We start from the raw sequence: 15228 nt of genomic DNA, 5'->3' as shown, positions 1-15228 counted from the left end.
TTCTGCCAGAACATCCACATCATATTTATACAGCCTAAACTAGACTGTGTGTGTGTGTGTGTGTGTGTGTGTGTGTGTGTGTGTGTGTGTTTGTTGCTGACAAAGGCCTTAATGGGCGAAAGCTTTAATTGTGTGAATCTTTTTATTGTGCCTATCGCGACTCAACATCTCCTCTATATGGTGAGTAGCAACTTTCCTTCTCTGGTATTGCTAGACAAACATTTAAATGAATACTCGACCTAAAGTACCTCATTTTTTCTCTCTTTATGAGGTATTTTGACTTTAACTTGTATAATGTGGATCATAATGATGCAATGCCTCTTTTAAATGACTGTGAAGTTGTGCACTGTGTATGAGCCACGTGGGATTATCAGTTAGTCTCCTGACAAACTGTTCATCAATATTATATAAATAAAATCCTCCTCCTGCCTCCTCTTTCTTGGAATATAGATGCCTTTGGTCATATTGAAGCTATCATTTCCACCTCCTTGTCTGCCTTCTCATCCTCTTTATTCTGTAACTCGAAATGCCTGTGGCTGCTGCATCCCCTCTAACACATTTTTAATAGTACTTTTACTTTTTCATTTGCCTCATCCAACATAAATGTAACGATACGGATTACAATCTTATGCTGCTGACAGAGGTCTGCAGATTGGGGATTTCATTGACTCATACTCACTTGAGTGCACTCTAATCAGGCCTGACATGATCCAGTATGAATGTCTGCAGTCTCAGGCTACCTGGCCTGGTGCACTCACCGCTCTACTGTTGGGACTACTGTAATAGTTCTGCGTGCCCATGGCTCTGTGTGCCTGCAGGCTGGCATTGCTTCCAATATACTACCATCAAGGTAAGGGCCTACACTCAGATCAATTAAGGTATACAGTAGACACACATTCCTGCATGGCAGCATCCAATTGCAGTGTTATTATGATCCATAAGAGGAAAAAGCTTGCTTTAAACACAATGAACATTTGTGAAGTCAAGTTCGACAGAAAATGTAAGTAGCAACCAAGTTTTGTTTGGTCAGTCTCATAATGAAAAATTACATTGCTGTCTTTTGTAATGAAATAAAACTTACACAAAATAATTTTCTGCTAGCACTGCAATTACAGTGCATAATCAGGATCTCTTCAGACGATACATTGGCAAGTCTGCTTTGTCTGTCCAAAGTAACGTTCCCTGCCTCTTTAATATTTATTTCACTAGGTTCACTTGAGGCTGTAACAGAAAATACTCTTTTCACTAAAACAGCTAGCTTTGGAAAGAGACTATTGTTATCCTTCCACCATTCAAGGGGACCATCATTGTCATCCCCATCCATTTGTTAAACACAGATGAATCTAATCAGTGGATTAAGTATCATATAGCCCACAGTAATTATAGTGTGGGCAGGCTGGATGTGTAATCATACAACTTTGTCATCCGAAGTCACATGGCATCTTGTGAACAATCTCAATACAAGCATAACAATGGAAGCACTTATGTTGCAAGCAAATCTGTATTATGACTGTTTGTGAGGCCCTGGACGTGCGGGATATTCGTGTATAGGGAAGTGGCATCAATGGTTACAAGGATGGTTTCCGGGGGTAACAGACTGGGTACGGATTCCAGGCGTTCGAGAAAGTGGTTGGTGTCTTTGATGAAGGATGGGAGACTGCATGTAATGGGTTGAAGGTGTTGATCTACGTAGGCAGAGATACGTTCTGTTGGGGCTTGGTAACCAGCTACAATGGGGCGGCCAGGATGTTTGGGTTTGTGAATTTTAGGAAGTAGGTAGAAGGTAGGAGTGCGAGGTGTCGGTGGGGTGAGGAGTTTGATGGAGTCAGGTGAAAGGTTTTGTAGGGGGCCTAAGGTTCTGAGGATTCCTTGAAGCTCCGCCTGGACATCAGGAATGGGATTACCTTGGCAAACTTTGTATGTAGAGTTGTCTGAAAGCTGACGCAGTCCCTCAGCCACATACTCCCGACGATCAAGTACCACGGTCGTGGAACCCTTGTCAGCCGGAAGAATGATGATGGATCGGTCAGCTTTCAGATCACGGATAGCCTGGGCTTCGGCTGTGGTGATGTTGGGAGTAGGATTAAGGTTTTTCAAGAAAGATTGAGAGGCAAGGCTGGAAGTGAGAAATTCCTGGAAGGTTTGGAGAGGGTGATTTTGAGGAAGAGGAGGTGGGTCCCGCTGTGATGGAGGACGAAACTGTTGCAGGCAGGGTTCAATTTGGATAGTGTCTTGGGGAGTTGGATCATTAGGAGTGGGATCAGGATTGTTTTTCTTCATGGCAAAGTGATATTTCCAGCAGAGACTACGAGTGTAGGACAGTAAATCTTTGACAAGGGCAGTTTGGTTGAACCTGGGAGTGGGGCTGAAGGTGAGGCCTTTGGATAGGACAGAGGTTTCGGATTGGGAAAGGGGTTTGGAGGAAAGGTTAACTACTGAATTGGGGTGTTGTGGTTCCAGATTGTGTTGACTAGAATTTTGAGGTGTTGGGGGGAGTGGAGCTGGAAGTGGGAGATTGAGTAGATGGGAGAGACTGGGTCTGTGTGCAATGAGAGGAGGTTGAGGTTTGTTGGAAAGGTTGTGGAGGGTGAGTGAGTTGCCTTTCCGGAGGTGGGAAACCAGGAGATTGGATAGTTTTTTGATGTGGAGGGTGGCACGTTGTTCTAATTTGCGGTTGGCCTGTAGGAGGATGCTATGTACAGCCGGTGTGGATGTGGGAGAGGAAAGATTGAGGACTTTGATTTGGGATAGGAGTTGACGGGTGTGTTCATTGGCCAAGTCGATGTATAGGTGAAGGATTAGGCGGGTGAGGGCTATGGATTGTGCTGTTTGGAACTGGTATAAGGACTGATGGAAAGAAAGGATTGCAGCCAGAGATGGGAACTTTAAGTGTGAGGCCTTTGGGAGTAATGCCAAATGTCAGACAAGACTGAGTTAATAAAATAGGGGAGCGTAATCTGGCTAGGGTGAAGGCATGTTTGCGGAGGGAATGCAAATAAAATTTAATGGGGTCATTGTAGGGATGTTGTGAGGTTGACATGGTATTAGTAGGTGGAAAGGATAATATGAGGTTAAAGTGAAAGTAAATAGAGGTTTATATAGGGAGAGATAAAGGTGTGAAAAAAGTCGAAAAAGTGTTGGTTTGAGATGAGCTATGTTGATCATGTGCAGAACTTAGGTTGGTGAACAACAATGGGTGCAAAGGTTGGGTAGTTATGTTGTCTCCAGATCACGTTAAAGGGTGGGGAAATTCAAGAAAATTTCGAAAAAAATTTTTTCGAAAAAAGTTTCGAAAAAATAATTTCCGAAAAAATAAAATTCGAAAAAAAATTTCGAATAAAATCTCGAAGAATATGTGTGTAAATGTATTCAAAGGACTGGTTATGTACTGGCAGGTTATGAGAATGAGGCTAACAATTGTTTGATGAAGAAATAATAACGTGTAAACCTGTGGGAAGCTGCTAAAAAATGATCGGTTATGTGGGAAAAACGGAAATGGAAATAAAACGAAAGTTGTTGGAAAAAACTGAGATGGTTGTGTAATGGGTGAAAGGAACTGAAGCTGTGAAATAGTATTCACGAGTTTACACGAAATGTTTGTAAACTTGGAACAATGGATTTTCGAACCATCATCATTCTTCCGGCTGACAAGGGTTCCACGACCGTGGTACTTGATCGTCGGGAGTATGTGGCTGAGGGACTGCGTCAGCTTTCAGACAACTCTACAAACAAAGTTTGCCAAGGTAATCCCATTCCTGATGTCCAGGCGGAGCTTCAAGGAATCCTCAGAACCTTAGGCCCCCTACAAAACCTTTCACCTGACTCCATCAAACTCCTCACCCCACCGACACCTCGCACTCCTACCTTCTACCTACTTCCTAAAATTCACAAACCCAAACATCCTGGCCGCCCCATTGTAGCTGGTTACCAAGCCCCCACAGAACGTATCTCTGCCTACGTAGATCAACACCTTCAACCCATTACATGCAGTCTCCCATCCTTCATCAAAGACACCAACCACTTTCTCGAACGCCTGGAATCCGTACCCAGTCTGTTACCCCCGGAAACCATCCTTGTAACCATTGATGCCACTTCCCTATACACGAATATCCCGCACGTCCAGGGCCTCGCTGCAATGGAGCACTTCCTTTCACGCCGGTCACCTGCCACCCTACCTAAAACCTCTTTCCTCGTCACCTTAGCCAGCTTCATCCTGACCCACAACTTCTTCACTTTTGAAGGCCACACATACCAACAATTAAAGGGAACAGCCATGGGTACCAGGATGGCCCCCTCGTATGCCAACCTATTTATGGGTCGCTTAGAGGAAGCCTTCTTGGTTACCCAAGCCTGCCAACCCAAAGTTTGGTACAGATTTATTGATGACATCTTCATGATCTGGACTCACAGTGAAGAACAACTCCAGAATTTCCTCTCCAACCTCAACTCCTTTGGTTCCATCAGATTCACCTGGTCCTACTCCAAATCCCATGCCACTTTCCTAGACGTTGACCTCCATCTGTCCAATGGCCAGCTGCACACATCCGTCCACATCAAACCCACCAACAAGCAACAGTACCTCCATTATGACAGCTGCCACCCATTCCATATCAAACGGTCCCTTCCCTACAGCCTAGGCCTTCGTGGCAAACGAATCTGCTCCAGTCCTGAATCCCTCGACCATTACACCAACAACCTGAAAACAGCTTTCGCATCCCGCAACTACCCTCCCAACCTGGTACAGAAGCAGATAACCCGAGCCACTTCCTCATCTCCTAAAACCCAGAACCTCTCACAGAAGAACCCCAAAAGTGCCCCACTTGTGACAGAATACTTCCCGGGACTGGATCAGACCTTGAATGTAGCTCTCCAGCAGGGATACGACTTCCTAAAATCCTGCCCCGAAATGAGATCCATCCTTCATGAAATCCTCCCCACTCCACCAAGAGTGTCTTTCCGCCGTCCACCTAACCTTCGTAACCTCTTGGTTCATCCCTATGAAATCCCCAAACCACCTTCCCTACCCTCTGGCTCCTACCCTTGCAACTGCCCCCGGTGTAAAACTTGTCCTATGCACCCTCCCACCACCACCTACTCCAGTCCTGTAACCCGGAAGGTGTACACGATCAAAGGGAGAGCCACGTGTGAAAGCACCCACGTGATTTACCAACTGACCTGCCTGCACTGTGACGCTTTCTATGTGGGAATGACCAGCAACAAACTGTCCATTCGCATGAATGGACACAGGCAGACAGTGTTTGTTGGTAATGAGGATCACCCTGTGGCTAAACATGCCTTGATGCACGGCCAGCACATCTTGGCACAGTGTTACACCGTCCGAGTTATCTGGATACTTCCCACCAACACCAACCTATCCGAACTCCGGAGATGGGAACTCGCCCTTCAGTATATCCTCTCTTCTCGATATCCGCCAGGCCTCAACCTCCGCTAATTTCAAGTTGCCGCCGCTCATACCTGTCTTTCAACAACTTCTTTGCCTCTGTACTTCCGCCTCGACTGACATCTCTGCCCTTACTCTTTGCCTTTAAATATGTCTGCTTGTGTCTGTGTATGTGCGGATGGATGTGTGTGTGTGTGTGTGTGTGTGTGTGTGTGTGTGTGTGTGTGTGTGTGTGCGAGTGTACACCTGTCCTTTTTTTCCCCTAAGGGAAGTCTTTCCACTCCCGGGATTGGAATGACTCCTTACCCTCTCCCTTAAAACCCACATCCTTTCGTCTTTCCCTCTCCTTCCTGAAGAAGCAACCATCGGTTGCGAAAGCTAGTAATTCTGTGTGTGTGTTTGTGTGTTTTGTTCATGTGCCTGTCTGCCGGCGCTTTCCCGCTTGGTAAGTCTTGGAATCTTTGTTTTTAATACATTCTTCTCTTTATTTATACATAACATTTACCCATTTCTTCCTCCTTTTCTGCTGTTTCTGCCTTCACCATAGCACAACAGAATGTCATCAGCTACTAAAAATATGTCAGTCTGAAGAATATTCCTGCAATGTGGTTGTTCAAGTCACAAGCTTATAATGTGCACATAGCACAGAGTGGATGGTTGGGCTACTCAAACATGGAATGCTTGAACAAGCATGTAGGAAAATCAGACACAGTTGTTTTCCATATCCAAAGTGACTATATTGATTTCTGATGGACTTTCATGGAACTACTTTCGTCAAGGAATTCAAGCAAGCATAAATGTCAGATACAGGCCTCTGATGGCCAAATATTAAGAACTTTCCATGGACCTACTGTTCATGGACACTGTGATGCCATGCTGAAATAGCAAAGAGATAGCAATGACAATGCTTAAAGAATACAGGTTAGCAGGTTACAGGTAACTGAGGTGGCCACCCCTTCAGATCAAAGAAATGGTCTCACCAATACAGTCAGGACAAGAATGTGTATGACACAACATAGTTGCTGGTCATTAAATTGTGCACCAGTGCTCAGTCTTCTCCATGCTGTCCCATATGGTGATGGCATGTGACACTGTTAATGGTAAAATGTTAGTAAGGCACACATATTATGACCAGGGACACCATGGTATATTTGAGGGGCAGAGATCAACAAGCTGGGAATAACTTTTACTCTTTCCCATTGTAATCAAGACACATATGACATTCTACACAATAAGCATTCTCCATCACCCATGCTAAAAGGAATTAAGCTCAAAACATAATTAATGATGGGTTATTATTAAATATGCCTTGCACTCTCTCCCACCCCCCACCCCCACCACATGTGAACCACAGACATTGCCATAATGGAGTAGAGTGATTTGCATGCCTCAACAATACAGATAGACATATCACACATGCAACCAGATCAGAGGAGCATCTGTGAGAAGATCAGACTAATAATAGTTTATGACACAAAGGAATTACCACATGTAGCTGCTTTGTTTATATTACTGCATCAGACTGGGATTTAAAACCTGGATCTCCCGTTTACTAGGCACCTGGTCTTACCACCGAGCCTTCCAAAAACAGTGGCCATCACAACTGCACAGACTACCCTAGCATGCCTCCTGTCAGACCCATATTATCAACTTGTTCGCACACTACTGACATTTTGCCACTACCCATTGTCCTCATTACTCGTAGTGTTTCAATGATTTCTGTAAGAGTTCAAGTGTGGTGTGCATTTGCGCTGAGGGTACCATTGGCTAGTATTGCCTTAATTACACATGTGTTGTGTGTTCTTTCAGGCTTTTCTGGAAGAACCGATATTGATTTGACCTCACAGCCATTATCAGTCAATCAATCATCAGTAGTGTGGCCAATGGTCCCTTCAGTGCAGATGCACACCACACTTAAGACTCCTATGGGAATCACCGAAACAATGGGAGTAGTAAGGAAAATGGGCAGAGGCAGTAGGTCAGTAGTGTGCAGATAAGTTGAGAATTTGGGCCTGACAGGGGACATTCTACGGTGGTCCATGCAGTTGAGATGACCACTCTGTCCGGATGGCTCAAGTGGTCAGAGTATCAACCTAGTAAGCAGGAGACCCGGGTTCCCACGTTCGAATCCCAGTACGGCACAAATTTTCAGCTTTCCCCATTGATATAAATCAGTGCTCACTAGCAGCTACATGTAATTCCTGTGTGTCTTGACTGATAATGGTTGCAGGATCAAAATGGTGCCTGTTCTTTCAGGATGTGTCCAAAAAACAGACATCGTGGTTCTTGAAGAGGGGCAGCAGTCTCTCTAGCAGTTGCAGGGCAACAGCCTGGAAGATTAACTAATTTGGTCCTGTAACACTGGCCAACACAGCCTCACTTTGTTGGTATTGCAAATTAGTCAAAGCAAGGTACACTACAGTTGCTGTTTTACCCAAAGACATATGGATTAATGGTGATGTACAATATTGCCTTGCTCTGAAGAACAGATTAGAGAACCTGATAACAGAGATGAGTAGTCTGAAGGTAGATACAACGGAAATTAGTTAAGTGTAACAGAAGGACGAATAAGGCTTCTGATCAGGTGAACATAGGGTTATCAGCATAAAACTGGGTAGCTTTTTGAGATGAAATAGTGAAAGCAGTGGGGACAACTATGAAAAAGTACAAGACCCAATAGAGATCCTTGAATAACATGAGATATTGAATTTAATTAACGAAAGGTGAGTATATATAAATGTAGCAAATAATGCAGCCAAGGAGAAATACAAATGTCTAAAAAATGATATTGATTATGTGAATATCCAGAGCTCAAATGGCAAGCCAGTACTAAGCAAAGAAGGAAGGTTCAAAAGTGGAAAGATGAAAAGTGAAAGGAATGTATAGAGGGGCTAAACAAAGTAAAACTCAGAGACAATATTGAGGAAGTAATGAAATGGGAGATAGGTCTTTCAGTGCCTCATCAAATTATTTTTGCACTATCCTAAGTCAAAACAAGACACCTTGAATATATGATATTCTCTCAGAATTTTTATGATCCTTGGGAGAACCAACCATGATAAAACTATCCTGGTTTGTGAGCTATTTAAAAAGAATGTCCAACTTCAACGAAAGGCCATCTCTGATGGCTGCACTGTCAAATGGACTTAAATCCTAATCTTCCTTCTTCCAAGGAATTCACATGTGAATATCACCAAATCACCAGCTTTTAGTTCATGTTTGTAAAACTGTAACAAAAATTATTAATAGAAGAATTAAAAAATGGCAGAAACCAACCCCACTGAAGATAAGTTTCTATTCTGAAGTAATGTAGGAACATGTGAGATAATATTCACTCCACAGAGTATCTTGGAAACTAAAATGAAAAAATAGAAACCTTTGTTTATGGAAGTACATAATACATTTAGAGAAAACATTTGACAATGTTGAAGAAACTCTTTGAAAACCTGGAAGGATAAAATACAGTGAGCAAAAAAAGCTAATCACAAATTGTGCAAAACCAGGCTGTAGTTAAGAGTCAAAGGACATGAATAAGAAAGCAGGACTAAGAATAGAGTGAGACAGGGTTGTAGCCTGTCCTACATACTGTTTAATCTGTACATTAGGCAAGCTGAGGAAATAAAGAAGTAATCTGAACAGGGTGTTAATGTTCTGGGAGAAGAAATACACACTTTAGGTTAGCATGTGACATTGTAATTCTGTCAGAAATTGCAGAGGGTTTGTAAAAACAGCTGAATCAAATGGATAGTGTTTCAGAATGTGGATACAAGATGAATATCAACAGAAGTAAAACAGAGAATAGAGTGCAGACAAATAAAATCACATGATGCTGAGGGAATTAGACTGGGAAAGAGACACTAAAAGTAGAGGACACCTTTTCCTAACTAGGCAGCAAAACAACTGACAATGATCAAAGTAGACAGAACATAAAATGCATATAGTAATAGTAGGAAGAATGTTTCTGAAGAAGAACAATATTTTAACATGTAATACAAATGTAAGTTTGTTCTGAAAGTATTTCCTTGGCATGTGGCATTCTACAGAAATGAAATGTGGACAATAAACAGTGTAGACACAAGAAAAGAAAAACTTCTGAAATGTGGCACTGCAGACGAATGCTGAGGATAAGATGAAGGTATCAAATAACTAACGAAGAAGTACTGTATTACATTAGGAAGAAAATAAATTTATAGGGACACTTGACTAAAAGAATGATAGAATGCATCTTGTGGCATGAAGGAATCATTAATTTGATAATTGAAGGAAGTGTGGAGTAAAAAACTTATAGGGGGAGACCAAAGCTTGACAACTGTAAGCAAGTTAAAGTAGATTTAGGTTCCAACAGTAACTCAAAGATAAATAAACTTGCACAGGATAGACCGACGTGGTGAGCTGCCTCAAACCTGTTTTCAGAGTGAAGATGACAACAACAATAACTAACTCTTCTCATCCAACTTTGTAACAAGAAATCTTCTCATCCAACTTTGTAACAAGAAAGCTCCAAGGTAAGCAGTACTCAGGGTTTCTCAGTTTTCTGCAAAAACATCCACTCAGTAAGAAATAAAGTACTACATCTAAAAGGGAACTGTGTTTTTTTTCATCTCATGACGTACATTTGCAATCAATTTGGTTTGCGTACAGGAGACATGTCAAAAATTTATAAAACAATTACAATGATTTTTACATTAATAAATAATAGCACTATAATAAATAAAAACACTATAAGGATAACACATTGTACCCAGCTCAAATTTCCAGTTTGTCCCGCATGAATTCATCCTCTGAGTAATAACACTTCAGGGTCAGTAGCTCATATAGCTTTCTTTTAAGTGAACCTAAATTCATCTTGAATGAGATTTTCACTCTGCAGCGGAGTGTGCGCTGATATGAAACTTCCTGGTAGATTAAAACTGTCTGCCCGACCGAGACTCGAACTCGGGACCTTTGCCTTTCGCGGGCAAGTGCTCTACCATCTGAGCTACCGAAGCACGACTCACGCCTGGTACTCACAGCTTTACTTCTGCCAGTATCCGTCTCCTACCTTCCAAACTTTACAGAAGCTCTTCTGCGAACCTATTACAAATTTTCATTCCCATGTATTGAGGTCCCTGGGCATACAGTCTGAGGCAGTGGGTGGGGAGCATAAAATTTTCTTGTTTCTGGTAGCATTGAGAATGGACAAAATGGTTTCACTGAAATAATTCATGTGTGGTGTACAAAAATATAATAGTCTCATATATATATATATATATATATATATATATATATATATATATATATATATATATAAGGATGGCAGAGCTAATATTTTCAGTTTTCTAAATAATGGTCGACATGGTTCTTCGTGATTTGCAATGCACATATTTCGTATGATTTTTTTTCTGTATTTTTAGTATCCACATACAAAAAAAAGCTTGTATATGCTACTTTTCGTGTGTCCATGTCAGTTGCAGTTGACAATATTTGCATTGTAAATGCAAAGCTGCTCAGTTTGTTTGTCAGGTATTCAATGTGTGCCAGCCAGTTCAAATTTTTATCTACATTTAAACCTAAGAATTTGACTGAGTCAACTTCTTCTATACCTTGGTTGTTGCATACAATCTTAATCTACTCACATTTTGACTGTTTGGTTCTGATCTGCATCACGTGAGTGTTAGATATTTTTAGATTCAACCCATTTAGCTGAGGTACTGATCACAGATTTGGGAATTTTTTTCCGAGTCCTGATCTTCAACAGAAGTATCATCTGCGAACAGAACTGATGGGGAGCTGATATTTAATGGTAAGTCATTAACATAAAAGAGAAATAGGACTGGACCTAATATGGAGCCTTGTGGAACACCGTGAGATATTTTTTTCCGGTCAGAAAAGTAATATGTGCCATTTGAAGAAACTCCAGACTACGGACAGCTCACTTGTTTGCATAACAAAACAATATTGTAGGGGATCTGTAATAACACATGGAGTTGTAAAATAATATAATCTGGCAGGCAGTTATAGTGGAACCATAATAAGAGATTGTATACAGTTATGAATGGTTTGCAGAGTATAGTTACAGATGTAGACATTAATGAATCAAGAGAAAGAAAGTTTGTAGAGATATCAGTTACAGAGATAATAGAGCCATATATTGCAATGGTGGGTAAGTTCCAAGCATTTTTCCATAAGTCTAATAAACACAACAGATACACATAACAGAGACTTTAGTCATCAATAATATATTCTCCTTTACTATTTACAACAGTCTGCCAATGCTGCAGTAACTTTCCAATTCTACAACTGTAGATTTCATGTGGTTTTTGAACTGAAGAACTCATCGAGCCATGTTTGGAACCATTCTCATCCAGAAAGGAAGTTCCTTGAAAACTGTTTAATAAAAAAAAAGTGGACAATGTGGAAATCTGAGGGAGCAAGCTCAGGTGAATAAAGTGGGTGTAGAATGACTTCCCACCCCATCTCCTGTATAGCGTTTTTTGTCAGTCTAACAGAATGTGGGCAGGTGTTGTCGCGGAGTAATGTCACCTTACATAGTCTTCCTGGTCATTGTTCCTGTCGGTCGTTGACAATAAATGTCAGCAATGATAGTCACACCTCAGGGAAACAATCTGTAATACACCACAGAGTCGCTCTTCCACCAGATACATAACATTGTCTTTTGTGGATGTGCACAGGTCTCTGTATGGGTTGGGCTCAAACATTCCTTTTTTTCCTTAGGTTAGCATAAACACACTATCTCTCTTCACCAGTAACATTACAGGATATGATAGGTCGGTACTGTTCATGAGCCAATTGATGTGAGCAAGTAGAGGTACACACACATGCACCTGCTGATTTTTGTGATTTTGGCTTAGAGCATGCGGTACACATACACTTAAGTTTTGAACCTTTCCCATTCCATGCAAATGTTGCATGATGGTGGAATGATCACAGTTCATCTCATTTGCCAGTTCTTGAGATCACTGATGGGAATCATTGTGGATTACTGTGTTTAAATGATCTTCATCAAACCCTAAAGGTCTTACTGAATGTGGAGAGTCACTTGTCAAAATGATCCTCCTTAAAGTGAAAAAACCATTTTCTTGCTGTCCACTATCCTATGCCATTATCCCCATACACGGCACAAATGTTTCAAGCTTCCTCCACTGCCGTCACCTTTCTACTGAGCTCAAAATGAAAAATATGTCAGAGATCTTCCAATTTCTCCACTAGGCACTCCATTTACTAGCATCCGCAGCTCCAGTCATTATTTCCAGATGACAAAATGGCAATATATAAACTCAGATAGCAACAGTGAAAATTAAGTAAAAATGACAATCAATAAATAAGCCCAAAGTACCCACACTACGAACATGCAAAACAAAAATGCTACTAACTTATGAACCAAGTAAATACTAATTGTCCTATGTACACACATCAAAAAAAGTTTTGCATCACCCCAGTTCCCTGAACTGCTGAAGATAGATGTTGACTGTGGATATTGTATCACAGACACAGTCCCTTTGACGGTTCAGAGATGTCACTAAACCCACCCAAAGATGTAAACAACCATACATGAGCAGTGTCTATTAGGCGGAGGGGGTCCGACAGCCGACCAGTTCCAGTCATTTCACCAGGAAGGCTCGTGTTGTCTGTAGTTCAACCATGGCTAGACGGTCAATACCGCGGTTCAATCATGTCCACGTTGTTACTTTGTGCCAGGAAGGGCTCTCAACAAGGAATTGTCCAGGCATCTCGGAGTGAACCAAAGCGACGTTGTTCAGACATGGAAGACATTTGGAGAGACAGGAACTGTCGATGACATGCCTCGCTCAGGCCGCCCAAGGGCTACTACTGCAATGGATGACCACTACCTATGGATTATGGCTTGGAGGAACCCTGACAGCAACGACACCATGTTGAATAATGCTTTTTGTGCAGCCACAGGACTTCGTGTTACGACTCAGTCTGTGTGCAATAGGCTGCGTGATGTGCAACTTCGCTCCTGTCGTCCATGGTGAGGGCCATTTTTACAACCACGACACCATGCAGCGCGGTACAGATGGGCCCAACAACATGCCGAATGTGCCGCTCAGGATCTGCATCACTTTCTCTTCACTAATGAGTGTCGCATATGGCTTCAACCAGACAATCGTCGGAGACATGTTTGGAGGCAACCCGGTCAGGCTGAATGCCGTAGACACACTGTCCAGTGAGTGCAGCAAGGTGGAGCTTCCCTGCTGTTTTGGGGTGGCATCATGTGGGGCCAACGTACGCCACCAGTGGTCATGGAAGGCGCTGTAACAGCTGTATGATATGTGAATGTCATCCTCCGACCGATAGTGCAACAATATCAGCAACATATTGGCAAGGCATTCGCTTTCATGAATGACAATTCGCACCCTCATCGTGACATCGCTTGACTAGAGTGGCCACAATGTTCTCCAGACATGGACCCTATCGAACATGCCTGGGATGGATTAAAAAGAGCTGCTTATGGATGATGTGACCCACAAACCACTCTGAGGGATGTATGCCAAATTGCCATTGAGGAGTGGGACAATCTGGACCAACAGTGCCTTGATGAACTTTCGGAAAGCATGCCAGGACGAATACAGGCATGCATCAGTGCAAAAGGACGTGCTATTGGGTATTAGAGGTACTAGGGTGTACAGCAATCTGGACCACCAACTCTGAAGGTCTCGCTGTATGGTTGTACAACATGCAATGTGTGGTTTTCATGAGCAATAAAAAGGGCAGAAATGATGTTTAAGGTTGATCTCTATTCCAATTTCCTGTACAGGTTCCAGAACTCACAGATCCAAGGTGATGCAAAACTTTTTTTGATGTGTGTATTTATCAGTCTATCAGTTTCATTGCAAAATTTATTGAAATATTGGACATGGTTTCTAATCCTAAGGGCAAAATTCTCATCTGTGGAGATTTAAACAATACAATGAACCTAAATGCTTCTGATATACATTTTTGAACATTATGTTTCAGCCCCAGAATATCACCATTAGCACTGCCACAAGGTTAACCAAGCACTAAGTGTCAATCATTGACGATGTATTAATTGACACAGAGAAAGAAAGTTGTGGTACTGATGTTAACAACCTTGGCCTTATGAACATTCTAGCCATATCTTAAATTTAAACATAGCTGTAGAAGACAAAAGTAAAGTGCTCTCATGCAGAAGTGTTTTGTCAAACCAAAAAATAGTTGAATTTTTCATGCAGGTGACCAATGAAACATAGGAAGAACTGTGCACTGATAGTAGCACAAATGGGAAGTTTTTGAAGTTTCTATAAACATTTAATTCAAGTTTGAAGAAGTGTTCCAAAAGGACTAACAGACATTGTAGAAGAAAGAAAAAGAAAAAAAAGAGGAAAATAAGAAAGAAAGAAACAGATGACGAACAGGATAAGTAAATCAACCACAACCCTGAAGCTCCTCAGCAGCAATTAAAAAGACAAAATAAAAGTATGAGCTAAAATGTCTCAAAATGATAAATTTATAGGAAAGGCAGAAAACAAAATCAATGCAATCTAGATTGGCACCAATGAGGAGGGGGAAACAGACACACACACACACACACACACACACACACACACACACACACACACACACACATCTTACACACATGTGCCTTACAGACACACATCTTAGAAACATCTGCTTTCTCATTTCTTTCCTTTCCATTCAAGAAGAATGCTACAGCAAAACAAGGGTGGGTACAGCTCGTAGAGGAATAAAATTTGTTACGTGGACTTGGGCCCTGTAGCATCTCGGTTTCATTTTAATGCCTCCAATGTACAAAGTACGTTTTTCTTATGATATGTTTCAAGTAT

This window comes from Schistocerca gregaria, chromosome 8 (genome assembly GCF_023897955.1).
Source record: "Schistocerca gregaria isolate iqSchGreg1 chromosome 8, iqSchGreg1.2, whole genome shotgun sequence".
NCBI classification, from domain to species: Eukaryota; Metazoa; Arthropoda; class Insecta; order Orthoptera; family Acrididae; genus Schistocerca; species Schistocerca gregaria.
Note: the sequence above shows the minus strand (reverse complement) of the source record.